A 16,304-nucleotide genomic window follows, 5' to 3' on the forward strand; every position below is an offset into this window, starting at 1 on the left:
TGTAAACCCTAGTAGCTAGTTTATTATAAATAGGACCTTTTACTATTGTATTAGACATCTTTGGAATCATCTTTGGATTATCTTTTGATCTATTGATCACGTTTGGGGGCTGGCCATTCGGCCATGCCTGGACCTTCATTACTTATGTATTTTCAACGGTAGAGTTTCTGCACTCCATAGATTAAGGTGTGGAGCTCTGCTGTTCCTCAAAGATTAATGCAAAGTACTACTGTTTTCTATTCAATTCATCTTATTTCGCTTCTAAGATATTCATTCACACTTCAACCTGAATGTGATGAACGTGACAATCATCATCATTCCCTATGAACGCGTGCCTGACAACCACTTCCGTTCTACATTAGATTGAATGAGTATCTCTTAGATCTCTTAATCAGAATCTTTGTGGTATAAGCTAGATTGATGGCGGCATTCATGAGAGTCCGGAAAGTCTAAACCTTGTCCGTGGTATTCCGAGTAGGACTCTAGGATTGAATGACTGTGACGAACTCCAAACTCGCGAGTGCTGGGCGTAGTGACAGACGCAAAAGGATAGTAAATTCTATTCCAGTATGATCGAGAACCTCCAAGATGATTAGCCATGCAGTGACAGCGCATTGGACCATTTTCACAGAGAGGAATAGGATGCAACCAATGACAAGGGTGATGCCTCCAGACGATTAGCCGTGCTGTGACAAAGCATTTGGACCATTTTCCCGAGAGGATTGAAAGTAGCCATTGGCACCGGTGACATCCTTACATAAAGCCAGCCATAGAAAGGAGTAAGACTGATTGGATGAAGACAACAGGAAAGCAGAGGTTCAGAGGAATGAATGCATCTCCATACGCTTATCTGAAATTCTCACCAATGATTTACGTAAGTATTTCTATCCTTATTTTAGTATTAATTTTGAAAACTCCATAACTATTTTATATCCACCTGACTAAGATTTACAAGGTGACCATAGCTTGCTTCATACCAACAATCTCCGTGGGATCGACCCTTACTCACGTAAGGTATTACTTGGACGACCCAGTGCACTTGCTGGTTAGTTATGCGAAATTGTGAAGATATGTTTAGACCATGGTTCTGTGCATCCGTTTTTGGTGCCATCGCCAGGGAATCAATTTCGAACAATAATTCACAACCTGAGTAACAATTTCGCATACCAGTAATGTAAGGAAAGAGAATGGAGGAGAATCCAAACACAAGGGTGAGGAGAGCAGAGATATGAGATGAAGAGAAGTGTTAGTAAATAAATAAATAGAAGAAGATGAGAGAGAAGTTTTCGAAAATAATTTTTTGAAAAAAGAGTTAATGATTTTCGAAAATTAAGATAAAATTAAAATTAAAATTAAAAATTGAAACAATTAATTAATTAAAAAGAATTTTTGAAAAAGAGGGAGGTATTTTCGAAAATTAGAGAAGAGAAGTTAGTTAGGTAGTTTTGAAAGAGATAAGAAACAAACAAAAAGTTAATCAGTTAGTTGAAAAAGATTTGAAAATCAATTTTGAAAAGATAAGAAGATAAGAAGCTAGAAAAGATATTTGAAAATCAAATTTTTGAAAAAGATAAGATTTAAAAAAAAAGATATGATAGAAAGATATGATTAGAATTAGTTTTGAAAAAGATTTGATTTTTTAAAAAAACACAATTAATGACTTAGTTCACAAGAAATCACAAGATATGATTCTAGAACTTAAAGTTTGAATCTTTCTTAACAAGTAAGTAACAAACTTGAATTTTTTGAATCAAAACATTAATTGTTGATGATATTTTCGAAAATATAATGTAAAATTAAGAAAAATATTTTTGAAAAATATTTTTAAAATTTTCGAAAATAAATAAGAAAAATGAAAAAGATTTGATTTTTGAAAAAGATAAGATTTTTAAATTGAAAATTTGATTTGACTCATAAGAAACAATTGAATTTTAAAAATTTTTGAAAAAGTCAATCCAAATTTTCGAAATTTATGAGAGAAAAAAGGAAAGATATTTTTTTGATTTTTAAATTTTTAGTGATGAGAGAGAAAAACATGAAAAATGATGCAATGCATGAAAATTTTGGATCTAAACATGTGATGCATGCAAGAACATTATGAATATCAAGATGAACACCAAGAACACTATGAATGTCAAGATGAACATCAAGAACTTATTTTTGAAAAATTTTTAAGAAAAGAAAACATGCAAGACACCAAACTTAGAAATTTTTCATGTATAGACACTATGAATGCAAAAATGCATATGAAAAACAAGAAAAGACACAAAACAAGAAAATATGAAGATCAAACAAGAAGGTTTATCAAGAACAACTTGAAGATCATGATGAATGCAATGCATGAATGCAATTTTCGAAAAAATGCAAGATGAGTATGCAACTGACACCAAACTTAAATTTTAACTCAAGACTCAAACAAGAAACACAAAATATTTTTGAATTTTTTATGATTTTGTGATTTTTTTTTGGATTTTTCGAAAATTAATATGAAAAAGAAAAATAAGGATTCCAAAATTTTTAATATGAATTCCAGGAATCTTGTACTCTTAGTCTAAAGCTCCAATCTGAGGGTTAGACATGGCTTAATAGCCAGCCAAGCTTTAGAAGATACAAATCAGTCATACAATAACAAATTTTATTAGCAACAACTAGCTTGCTCTTGTAATGAGGAGTTGGAAGCCTCAGTCTAAATGAATTTAGACATGGCTTTACAGCCAGGCAGGCTTCAGCATGCTTCATGAAACTCTAGAATTCATTCTTAAAAATTTTAGAATAATTTTCGAAAACAAAGGGAAAATTTTTCTTTTTTTGATTTTTATGATTTTCTAAAAAAATTTTTTTCGAAAATAAAGAAAAAATTTTTGAAAGATTTTTGAAAACTTTTTGAAAACAAAATAAGAAGAAAATTACCTAATCTGAGCAATAGGATGAACCGTCAGTTGTCCAAACTCAAAACAATCCCCGGCAACGGCGCTAAAAACTTGGTACGCGAAATTGTTACTCTGAGGTTGTAAAATTTGTTGCTCGTTCTCTCCCTGGCAATGGTGCCAAAACTGGTGCACAATACCATGGTCCAAACATAACTTCACAACTTCGCACAACTAACCAGCAAGTGCACTGGGTCGTCCAAGTAATAAAACCTTACGTGAGTAAGGGTCGATCCCACGGAGATTGTTGATATGAAGCAAGCTATGGTTATCTTGTAAATCTCAGTCAGGAGAATATCAAATGGTTATGGAGTTTTCGAATAATAATAATAAATAAACAGAAAATAAAGATAGAAATACTTATGTAAATCATTGGTGAGAATTTCAGATAAGCGTATAGAGATGCTTTCGTTCCTCTGATCCTCTGCTTTCCTGCTGTCTTCATCCAACCAGTCCTACTCCTTTCCATGGCAAGCTGTATGTAGGGCATCACCATTGTCAATGGCTACTTCCCATCCTCTCTTGTGAAAATGGTCCAATGCGCTGTCACTGTATGGCTAATCATCTGGAGGTTCTCGGTCATACTGGAATAGGATTTACTATCCTTTTGCGTCTGTCACTACGCCCAGCACTCGCGAGTTTGAAGCTCGTCACATCCATCCCTTCCCAGATCCTACTCGGAATACCACAGACAATGTTTAGACTTTCCGGATCTCAGGAATGGCCATCCATGGTTTCTAACTTATACCACGAAGACTCTAATATCTCGGACTCGGTCCCCTATATTAGATATCTAAGAGATATTCATTCTAGCTTGTTTGCATGTAGAACGGAAGTGTTTGTCAGGCACGCATTCATAAGTGAGAATGATGATGAGCATCACATAATCATCACATTCATCATGTTCTTGGGTGCGAATGGATATCTTAGAAGCGGAATAAGTTGAATTGAATATAAAACAGTAGTACTTTGCATTAAATCATGAGGAACAGCAGAGCTCCATACCTTAATCTATGGAGTGTAGAAACTCTACCGTTGAAAATACATAAGTGATAATGGAGTTCATTGGTCTCGGCCCCAGAAGGGAACCGGAGTAACCAAGACTACGAATACAATGATAAAAAGTTCTATATATACTAGACTAGCTACTAGGGTTTACAGAAGTAAGTAATTGATGCATAAATCCACTTCCGAGGCCCACTTGGTGTGTGCTTGGGCTGAGCTTGAATGTTACACGTGCAGAGGCTTCTTCTGGAGTTGAACGCCAAGTTGTAACGTGTTTTTGGCGTTCAACTCTAGTTCGTGACGTGTTTCTGGCGTTTAACTCCAGACTGCAGCGTAGAACTGGCGTTCAACGCCATTTTGCATCATCTAAACTCGGTCAAAGTATGGACTATTATATATTGCTGGAAAGCCCTAGATGTCTAATTGCCAACGCAATTGGAAGTACACCATTTGGAGTTCTGTAGCTCCAGAAAATCCACTTTGAGTGCAGGGAGGTCAGAATCCAACAGCATCAGCAGTCCTTCTTCAACCTCTAAATCTGATTTTTGCTCAAGTCCCTCAATTTCAGCCAGAAATTACCTGAAATCATAGAAAAACACACAAACTCATAGTAAAGTCTAGAAATGTAAATTTAACATAAAAACTAATAAAAACATCCCTAAAAGTAACTAGATCCTACTAAAAACATACTAAAAACAATGCCAAAAAGCGTATAAATTATCCACTCATCATCAAGGCATGGCCGTATGGCCAGCCTCCAAACGTGTACAATGGTCTCTAAGATCAAAGTGATCAAAAGATATTCCAAAGATGTAAAATAAATCTCTAAAAGTAATTTTTATACTAAACTAGTAACCTAGGTTTACAGAAAATGAGTAACTAAGTACAAATAGTGCAGAAATCCACTTCCGGGGCCCACTTGGTGTGTGCTTGGGCTGAGCATTGAAGCTTTCACGTGTATAGGCTGTTCCTGGAGTTAAACGCCAGCTTTGGTGCCAGTTTGGGCGTTTTACGCCAAGATGTTTTAGGCTGGCTTTGAACGCCAGTTTGGGCCATCAAATCTCAGGCAAAGCATAAACTATAATATATTTCTGGAAAGCCCATGATGTCTAATTTCCAACACAATTGAGAGAGCACCAATTGGGTTTCGGTAGCTCCAGAAAATCCACTTTGAGTGTAGGAGGGTCAGAATCCAACAGCATCTGCAGTCCTTTTTCAGCCTCTGAATCAGATTTTTGCTCAGGTTCCTCAATTTCAGCCAGAAAATACCTAAAATCATAGAAAAATACACAAACTCATAGTAAAGTCCAGAAATATAATTTTTGAATAAAGACTAATAAAAATATAATAAAAAATAACTAAAACATACTAAAAACTAAGTAAAAACAATGCCAAAAAGGGTATAAATTATCCGCTCATCACAACACCAAACTTAAATTGTTGCTTGTCCCCAAGCAACTAAAAACAAAATAGGATAAAAAAAGAGAATATACAATAAATTCCAAACTTATCAATAAACTTAGTTCCAATTAGATGAGTGGGACTTGTAGCCTTTTTGCTTCTGAACAGTTTTGGCATCTCACTTTATCCTTTGAAGTTTAGAATGATTGGCTTTCATAGGAACTTAGAATTCAGATAGTGTTATTAATTCTCTTAGTTCAGTATGTTGATTCTTGAACACAGCTACTTTATGAGTCTTGGCCATCACCCTAAGCATTTTGTTTTCCAGTATTACCATCGGATACATAAATGCCACAGACACATAACTGGGTAAACCTTTTCAGATTGTGACTCAGCTTTGCTAGAGTCCCCAGTTAGAGGTGTCCAGAGCTCTTAAGCACACTCTTTTTGCTTTGGACCACGACTTTAACCGCTCAGTCTCAAGCTTTTCACTTGACACCTTCACGCCACAAGCACATGGTTAGGGACAACTTGTTTTAGCCGCTTTGGCCAGGATATTATTCCTTTGGGCCCTCCTATCCAATAATGCTCAAAGCCTTGGATCCTTTTTACCCTCCTATCCAACTTGTTGGTTTTTTCTGCTTGCTTTTTCTTTTTATTTCTTTTTTTCCCCTTTTTTTCTTTTTTTTTGCAAGATTTGTCTATTCACTGCTTTTTCTTGCTTTAAGAATCAATTTTATGATTTTTCAGATTATCAATAACATTTCTCTTTTTCTTTATTCTTTCAAGAGCCAACAATTTTAACATTCATAAACAACAAATTCAAAAATATGCACTGTTCAAGCATTCATTCAGAAGACAAAAAGTATTGCCACCACATCAAAATAATTAAGTTAATTTTAAGATAAAATTCGAAATCCATGTACTTCTTGTTTTTTTGCAATTAAAACATTTTTCATTTAAGAAAGGGGATGGATTCGTAGGAAATTCATAGCTTTAAGACATAGACACTAGACACTAATGATCATATAATAAAGACAAAAACATAGACAAGACCTAAAGCATAATTTTCGAAAAATAGAGAAATAAAAACAAGAAAATTAAAGAACGGGTCCACCTTAGTGATAGCGGTTAGTTCTTCCTCTTGAAGATCTTATGGAGTGCTTGAGCTCCTCTATGTCTCTTCCTTGCCTTTGTTGTTCCTCCCTCATGGCTCTTTGGTCTTCTCTAATTTCATGGAGGAGGATGGAATGCTCTTGGTGCTCCATCCTTAGTTGCCCCATGTTGGAACTCAGTTCTCCTAAGGAGGTGTTGATTTGCTCCCAATAGTTTTGTGGAGGAAAGTGCATCCCTTGAGGCATCTCAGAGATTTCATGATGAGGAAATTCCTCATGCTCTTGTTGAGGTCCATGAGTGGGCTCTCTTGTTTGCTCCATCCTTTTCTTAGAGATGGGCTTGTCTCCTTCAATGAGGATGTCTTCCTCTATAACAACTCCAGCTGAATTGCATAGGGTACAGATGAGATGAGGGAAGGCTAACCTTGCCAAAGTAGAGGGCTTGTCCGCCACTTTGTAGAGTTCTAGGGATATGATTTCATGAAATTCTACTTCCTCTCCAATCATGATGCTATGGATCATGATAGCCCGGTCTATTATAACTTCAGACCGGTTGCTAGTAGGAATGATAGAGCGTTGGATGAACTCCAACCATCCCCTAGCCACGGGCTTGAGGTTAAGCCTTCTTAGTTGAACTGGCTTGCCTCTTGAGTCTCTCTTCTATTGAGCTCCTTCCACACAAATGTCCCTAAGGACTTGGTCCAACCTTTGTTCAAAGTTGACCCTTCTAGTGAAAGGGTGAGGATCTCCTTGCATCATTGGCAAGTTGAATGCTAACCTCACATTTTCCAGACTGAAATTCAAGTAATTCCCCCGAACCATTGTGAGCCAATTCTTTGGGTTCGGTTTCATACTTTGGTCATAGTTCCTAGTGATCCATGCATTAGCATAGAACTCTTGAACCATTAAGATTCTGACTTGTTGAATGGGGTTGGTGAGAGTTTTCCAACCTTTTTTTTTTGAATCTCATGTCGGATCTCCGGATATTCACTCTTTTTGAGTTTGAAGGGGACCTCTTGGATCACCTTTTTCTTGGCCACAACTTCATAGAAGTGGTCTTGATGGACCTTTGAAATGAATCTCTCCATCTCCCATGGCTCGGAGGTGGAAGCAATTGCCTTCCCTTTCCTCTTTCTAGAGGTTTCTCCAGCCTTAGGTGCCATTGATGGTTATGGAAAAACAAAAAGCAAGGCTTTTTCCACACCAAACTTAAAAGGTTTGCTCGTCCTTGAGCAAAAGAAGAAAGAAAAGAGTAGAAGAAGAAGAAATGGAGGAGATGGAGGGAGGTGAGTGGTTCGGCCAAGGGGGTGGGTTTGGGAGGGGAATGGTTTGAATTTGAATGGTGAGGTAGGTAGGATTTATGATGGATGGATGTGAGTGGTGAAGAGGATATAGGGAAGAGTTAATGATAGGATTGGTCAAGGGTATTTAGGGAAGAGTGTTATGGAAAGGTGTGAAGAGGAGAGAAGAAGAGGTGGGGTAGGTGGGGATCCTGTGGGGTCCACAGATCCTGAGGTGTCAAGGAATTCTGCTCCTTGCACCAATCTGGCATTTAAACGCCCACTGTGTGCCAATCCTGGCATTTAACGCCAGCCCTGCTATCTTTCCTGGCGTTAAAGGCCAACTTTGCTACCTTTCCTGGCGTTAAATGCCAGTCTGCTGCCCATTTCTGGCGTTTAACGCCAGCCAGACGCCAGACAGCCTTTTCTGGCGTTAAACGCCCAGAGTGCTGTCCATTCTGGCGTTTAACGCCCAGAATGCTGTCAGGCTAGGCGTTAAACGCCCATTCTTCTACCCTTACTGGCATTTAAACGCCAGTAAGCTTGTCCTCCAGGGTATGCTATTTTTGATGCTGTTTTTCATTTTTCTTTAATTTTGCAGTTATTTTTATGACTTCACATGATCATCAACCTAAAGAAAACATAAAATAACAATGGAAAATAAATAAATATAATTAAATAACATTGGGTTGCCTCCCAACAAGCACTTCTTTAATGTCAATAGCTTGACAGTGAGCTCTTAGAGAGCTTCACAGATACTCAGAGCTTGATGCTGGCCTCCCAACACCAAACTTAGAAGTTGAGTGTGGGGGCTCTGTTTGACTCTGTATTGAGAGAAGCTTCTCATGCTTCCTCTCCATGGTTACAGAAGAAGATCCTTGAGCCTTAAACACAAGGTAGTCCTTATTCAATTGAAGGACTAATTCTCCGCTGTCCACATCAATCACAGCTCTTGCTGTGGCTAGGAAGGGTCTTCCAAGGATGATGGATTCATCTTCATCCTTCCCAGTGTCTAGGATTATGAAGTCAGCAGGGATGTAATAGCCTTCAACCTTCACTAAGACATCCTCTACAAATCTATAAGCCTGTTTTCTTGAATTGTCTGCCATCTCTAGTGAGATTCTTGCAGCTTGTACCTCAAAGATCCCTAGTTTCTCCATTACAGAGAGTGGCATGAGGTTTATACTTGAACCAAGGTCACACAGAGCCTTCTTAAAGGTCATGGTGCCTATGATGCAAGGTATTAAGAACTTTTCGGGATCCGGTTTCTTCTAAGGTAATTTCTGTTGAACCAAGGTATTTAGTTCAATGATGAGCAATAGATGTTCATCCTCCCAAGTCTCATTACCAAATAACTTGGCATTCAGCTTCATGATTACTCCTAAATACTGAGCAACTTACTCTTCAATAATATCTTCATCATCTTCAGAGGAAGAATACTCATCAGAGCTCATGAATGGCAACAGAAAATTCAGTGGAATCTCTATGGTCTCTGTATGAGCCTCAAATTCCTTTGGTTCCTCAATAGGGGACTCCTTAGTGGCCAATGGACGTCCATTGAGGTATTCCTCATTGGAAATCACTGCCTTCAGACTCTCTCCAGGTTCGGCCATGTTGGGTATATTGATGGACTTGCACTCTCTTTTTGGATTCTCTTTTGTATTGCTTGGGAGAGTACTAGGAGGAGTTTCAGCCAATCTTTTACTCAGTTGACCTACTTGTGCCTCCAAATTTCTGATGGAGGACCTTGTTTCAGTCATGAAACTGTGAGTGGTCTTAGAGAGATCAGAGACTATGGTTGCTAAGTCAGAGAGGTTCTGCTTAGAATTCTCTATCTGTTGCTCAGAAGATGATGGAAAAGGTTTGCTATTGCCAAACCTATTTCTTCCACCATTATTATTGAAGCCTTGTTGAGACTTCTGTTGATCCTTTCATGAGAAATTAGGATGATTTCTCCATGAAGGATTATAGGTGTTTCCATAGGATTTTCCCATGTAATTCACCTCCTCCATTGCAGGGTTCTCAGGGTCATAAGCTTCTTCTTCAAAGGAAGCTTCTTTAGTACTGCCGGATGCAGCTTGCATTCCAGTCAGACTTTGAGAAATCATATTGACTTGCTGAGTCAATATTTTGTTCTGAGCCAATATGGCATTCAGAGTATCAATCTCAAGAACTCCTTTTTTCTGAGTTGTCCCATTATTCACAGGATTTCTTTTCAGAAGTATACATGAACTGGTTATTGGCAACCATTTCAATGAGTTTCTGGGCTTCTACAGGCGTCTTCTTCAGATGAAGAGATCCACCAGTAGAGTGATCCAATGACATCTTGGACAATTTAGACAGACCATCATAGAATATACATAGGATGCTCCATTCTGAAAGCATCTCAGAAGGACACCTTCTGATCAATTGCTTGTATCTTTCCCAAGCTTTATAGAGGGATTCACCTTCCTTCTGTCTTAAGGTTTGGACTTTCACTCTAAGCTTTCTCAACTTTTGAGGTGGAAAGAATTTGGCCAAGAAAGCATTGACCAACTTTTTCCAAGAGTTCAGGCTTTCTTTAGGTTGTGAGTCCAACCATGTACTAGCTCTATCTCTTACAGCAAAGGGGAAAAGCATAAGTCTATAGACCTCAGGATTAACCCCATTGGTCTTAACAGTGTCACAGATTTGCAAGAATTCAGCTAAAAATTGTTGAGGATCTTCCAATGAAAGTCCATAAAACTTGCAATTCTGCTGCATCAGAGAAACTAATTGAGGCTTAAGCTCAAAATTGTTTGCTCCAATTGCAGGAATTGAGATGCTTCTTCCATAGAAGTCAGAAGTGGGTGCAGTAAAGTCACCAAGCATCTTCCTTGCATCTCCACCATTGTTGTTATTTTCGGCTACCATAACTACTTCTTTTTCAAAAATTTTGGTTAGGTCTTCTCCAGAGTGCTGTGTTTTAGCTTCTCTTAGCTTTCTCTTCAGAGTCCTTTTAGGTTCAGGATCAGCTTCAACAAGAATGTTCTTATCCTTGTTCTTGCTCATATGAAAAAGAAGAGAACAAAAAAGAAGAGCAATCCTCTATGTCACAGTATAGAGATTCCTTTATGTGAGTAGAAGAATAGAAGAAATAGAATGAAGAAGGGAGAAGAAGAATTCGAACACAGAGAGAGGGAGAGGGTTCAAATTATAAGAAGAAGGGAAGTGTTAGTAAATAAATAAAATAAATAGAAAGAGATGAGAGAGAGAAGAGTATTCGAAAATTAATAAAAAAATATTTTTGTTTTTATTTTAATTTTTAGTTAGAATTCAAAATTAAGAAGGAAAATAAAATAAAATTAGAATTTAAAACAATTAGTTAATTAAAAGGAATTTTGAAAAAGGGGTTAATTATTTTCGAAAATTGGAGAGAGAGAAGTAGTTAGGTGGTTTTGTACAAGATATGATTTGAAATAGAAAACTTTTAAAATCAAACAAAAAGTCAAGTAGTTAATTGAAAAAGATTTGAAAATCAATTTTGAAAAGATAAGAAGTTAGAAAAAGATTTTGAAATTAAATTTTGAAAAAGATATGATTGAAAATTATTTTGAAAAAGATTTGAAAAGAAAATTAAAAAGATTTGATTTTTGAAATTAAAGTTGATTACTTGACTAACAAGAAACTAAAAGATATGATTCTAGAATTTAAAGATTGATCCTTTCTTAATAGGCAAGTAACAACTTAAAAATTTTTGAATAAAAACATTAAATATTAGCAATAAATTCGAAAATTATGAAATAAAAATAAGAAAAAGATTTTGAAAATCAATTTTTAAAATTTTCGAAAATATTAAGAAGAAAAAAATGAAAAAGATTTGATTTTTGAAAAAGATTTGAAAAGATAGGATTTTTAAATTGAAATTTTGACTTGACTAATAAGAAACAACTAAATTTTGAAAGTTTTTGACTAAGTCAATCCAAAAATTCGAAATTGAAGATTAAAATAAGGGAAAGATATTATTTTTGAATTTTTTTGAATTAATGAGGAAAGAGAAAAACAAAACAATGACACAAAACATAAGAAATTAAGATCAAAACTAATAATCCATGCAAGAATACTTTGAATGTCAAGATGAACACCAAGAACACTTTGAAGATCATGATGAACATCAAGAACATATTTTTGAAAATTTTTAAGAAAAGAAAAGCATACAAGACACCAAACTTAAAAATTTTTTAATGTGTAGACACTATGAATTCGAAAATGCACAAGAAAAAACAAGAAAAGACACAAAACAAAAAAATTTCAAAGATCAAACAAGGAAAATCATCAAGAACAATTTGAAGATCAATGAAGAACACAATGCATATATTTTTGAAAATTTAAAAGCATGCAATTGACACCAAACTTAAAATTTGACACTAGACTCAAACAAGAAACACATTTTTTTTTTGTTTTTATGGTTTTATTAATTTTTTTTTGTATATTTCAAAATTATTTTAGAAAAAGACTAAAAGAATTCAAAATTTTTAATAAGAATTCCAGGAATCATGCAATGTTAATCTAAAGTTTCGGTCCAAAAATTTAGACATGGCTTAATAGCCAGCCAAGCTTTAAGTAAAAGCTTCGGTCCAAAAGATTAGACATGGCCAAAGGCCAGCCAAGCTTTAGCAGAGCATTGCATTCAACAGCCAAATTGATGGGAACCAGAAGGCTCTTGCAAAGATAAGTGGAAACCTCGGACCAAAAGATTAGACATGGCTTAACAGCCAGCCAGGTTTCAACATATCTCATGAAACTCTAGAATTCGTTCTTAAAAATTCTGAAGAACATATATTTTTTTTTTGAATTTTTCGAAAATAAAAATAAAAAGCGTAAACATAAAATAAAATTACCCAATCTAAGCAACAAGATGAACCGTCAGTTGTCCAAACTTGAACAATCCCCAGCAACGGTGCCAAAAACTTGGTACACGGAATCGTGATCTCAACACTTCTTCACAACTCTGCGCATCTAACCAGCAAGTGCACTGGGTCGTCCAAGTAATACCTTACGTGAGTAAGGGTCAATCCCACGGAGATTGTCGGCTTGAAGCAAGCTATGGTCATCTTGTAAAACTCAGTCAGGCGGATTCAAGTGGTTATGAGGTTTTGATAATTAAAATATAAATAAAACATAAAATAAGATAAAGTTACTTATATAATTCATTGGTGGGAATTTCAGATATGCGTCTGGAGATGCTTTGTTACTTTTGAACCTCTGCTTTCCTATTGCCTTCTTCCAACCATGCGTTACTTCCTTCTATGGTAAGCTGTAAGATCCTCTCAGTGAAAATGGTCCTCTACGGTTTCTGCACGGCTAATCAACTGTTGGATTTCTCATCTCGGATGAAAAATACCAGGTACAGCTACCGCATGGCCAATCATCTGTCGGTCCCCGCTAGCATCGGAATAGAATCCATTGATCAACTGTTGGATTTCTCGTCTCGGATGAAAAATACCAGGTACAGCTACCGTATGGCTAATCATCTGTCGGTTCCCGCTAGCGTCGGAATAGAATCCATTGATCCTTTTGCACACTATCACTTGCGCCCAACATTCGCAGGTTTGAAGCTCGTCACAGTCATCCCTTCCCGGATCCTACTCGAAATACCACAGACAAGGTTTAGACTTTTCGGATCCCAGGAATGGCTGCCAATAATTCTAGCCTATACCACGAAGATACTAATCTCACGGACTCGGTCCGTGTATTAGATATCCAAGAGAATATACTCCAGCTGTCGTCCAATGACAACGTTGAACATCATGTAGACTGCTTTGTGGTTGTTAGGCACGCGGATCTTGGCTAAGCGAGTAACGAAGATTGGGTGATTGTCACGGGTCACCCCTTCATTTTGACTTAACTGAATTAAGTACGAGAGTATATCTTGGAGAAGAAGTAGGCGTGAATTGAATAGAAAACAGTGGTAACTGCATTAATTCATGAAGAACAGCAGAGCTCCATACCTTAATCTATGGGGTGTAGAAACTCCACCGTAGAAAATACATAAGTGAAAGAGGTCTAGGCATGGCCGTATGGCCAGCCTCCAAACGTGTACAATGGTCTCTAAGATCAAAGTGATCAAAAGATATTCCAAAGATGTAAAATAAATATCTAAAAGTAGTTTTTATACTAAACTAGTAACCTAGGTTTACAGAAAATGAGTAACTAAGTGCAAATAGTGCAGAAATCCACTTCCGGGGCCTACTTGGTGTGTGCTTGGGCTGAGAATTGAAGCTTTCATGTACATAGGCTGTTCTTGGAGTTAAACGCCAGCTTTGGTGCCAGTTTGGGCGTTTAACTCCAATTCTAGTGCCAGTTTGGGCATTTTACGCCAAGATGTTTTAAACTGGCTTTGAACGCCAGTTTGGGCCATCAAATCTCGGGCAAAGTATAGACTATTATATATTTTTGGAAAGCCCATGATGTGTAATTTCCAACGCAATTGAGAGCGCACCGATTGGGTTTCTGTAGCTCTAGAAAATCCACTTCGAGTGTAGGAGGGTCAGAATCCAACAGCATCTGCAGTCCTTTTTCAGCCTCTGAATCAGATTTTTGCTCAGTTTCCTCAATTTCAGCCAGAAAATATCTGAAATCACAGAAAAACACACAAACTCATAGTAAAGTCCAGAAATGTAATTTTTGAATAAAAACTAATAAAAATATAATAAAAAGTAACTGAAACATACTAAAAACTAAGTAAAAACAATGGCAAAAAGGGTATAAATTATCCGCTCATCACTCGCCATCCATTTCAAGCAAGCCAAATTCAAGTGAGATAATAAAGCTAAGAGTTATAAGTTTTACCCACTCAAATGAAGGACTAGATGGCCACTTAGGTAGAGAAGCTTCCAATGATCTTTATAAGGCACATTCCACTCTCGTCCATCCCCTTCTAGGAGCTTCCACCACTTGGCAAGGTTCTTGAAGCTCTACCTCTTGCCAAGCTTCCTCAAGTTCACATTATTCTTCACCAATGTCTTCAAGCTCTTCTCCATCACTAAAATTATAGATAGGAGGTTTAGTGAGGTCTACCTCATCATCAATTCCAAGCCCAATTGAGAAGGATTCCTCAAACTCAAAAGGATCATATGTTGATGCGGAATCATCATAGATAGGAGAACTTGGTGCTTGTCCTACTTTTTCCAATTCCTCAATCACATTGTGCCTTGGAGGTTGTGCTCTGATGAACCACTATTTCGTGGTACATTTTATGCTAAATTGAGTGGATTTTATCAACTTTTCTCACATTTATTCAATAAAATAGCATGGTTTTGTAATTCTCCCTTAATTTGTGCTTAAGAGTAAAAACATGCTTTTTAGGCCTATAATTTGCTAATTTTAATTCATATTTGATCTCAGTCAATGCCTTGATAGATGTGTTAGTGATTTTAGGTTGGAAAGGCTAGGAATGGATCAAAGGAGTGAAGAGAAAAGCATGCAAAATGGAGGATTCATGGAAAATCAAGGATTTGGAGTGCATACATCGACGCGCATGCGTGATAGACGTGCACGCGTGAATATGAAGTCGCATGGCAACGCGTACGCGTGACATGACGCGTACGCGTGAGAAGCAAAATGCCAAATGACGCGTACGTGTGACCCATGCGTATGCGTCGCAGCTCGCACGTGACCTCATTAAAGTGAATTCACTGGGGGCGATTTCTGAGCTTCTCAAGCCCAAATCCAACTCATTCCAGAGGCTATTACATGCAGAATTCAAGAGGGGTGAAAGGGGGGAGAGCACATAGTGGAGTTTTTATCATGCTTTAGTTAGTTTTGAGAGAGAGAAGCTCTCTCTTCTCTCTAGAATTAGGTTAGATGTAGATTAGGATTTCTTTAGATCTAGGTTTAATTCATGCTTTGATTTACTTTTCCTTTCTAATTTCTTGTTCCTTTACCTTTGCTTTCCTAGTTTAGTATTTTAATCCTTGTAATTGTTTACTTTGTTGTTGATGCACTCTTGTTCCTTTTAATTTCCTTTAATGCAATTTCATATTCTATGTTCCTTTATTGTTTAATTTCTTTGTTATTGTTATTTCCTTGCAATTGGTAGTGTTAGATTTTATATTTCTTGTCATTTTATTATGCTTTCCTTTTATACCTTCCAAGTGTTTGATAAAATGCTTGGTTGGATTTTAGAGTAGATTTTTGTGTTCTTTGCTTGGGATAGTAACTTAGGTGACCTTGAGTTGCTAATGCCCAAGTGATTGATAATTGGTGTCCATTGACACTAGCTTTCACTAAGTCAATTAGTGAGTGGCTAGGACTTATGAATTAGGATTGATAAAGCTCATTTGACTTTCCTTCAATTGTTAGAGGATGACTTAATGGGATTGATCCTTGCAATTATCATGTTGTGGTTAGTGACAAGGATAAAGATCCTTAACCATCAACCCTTGCCAAGACCTTTTTATCATTTGAGTTTCGTTTACTTTCTTACAATTTTTCTTTCATGTTTCTTATTCAAAATCCAAAAACACTTTGCCATAACCAATAACTGAGCATACTTTCCTGCAATTCCTTGAGAGATGACCCGAGGTTTAAATACTTTGGTTTATTTTTATTGGGGT

Source organism: Arachis ipaensis, chromosome B2 (genome assembly GCF_059453495.1).
Source record: "Arachis ipaensis isolate K30076 ecotype BB chromosome B2, ASM5945349v1, whole genome shotgun sequence".
Lineage (NCBI taxonomy): Eukaryota > Viridiplantae > Streptophyta > Magnoliopsida > Fabales > Fabaceae > Arachis > Arachis ipaensis.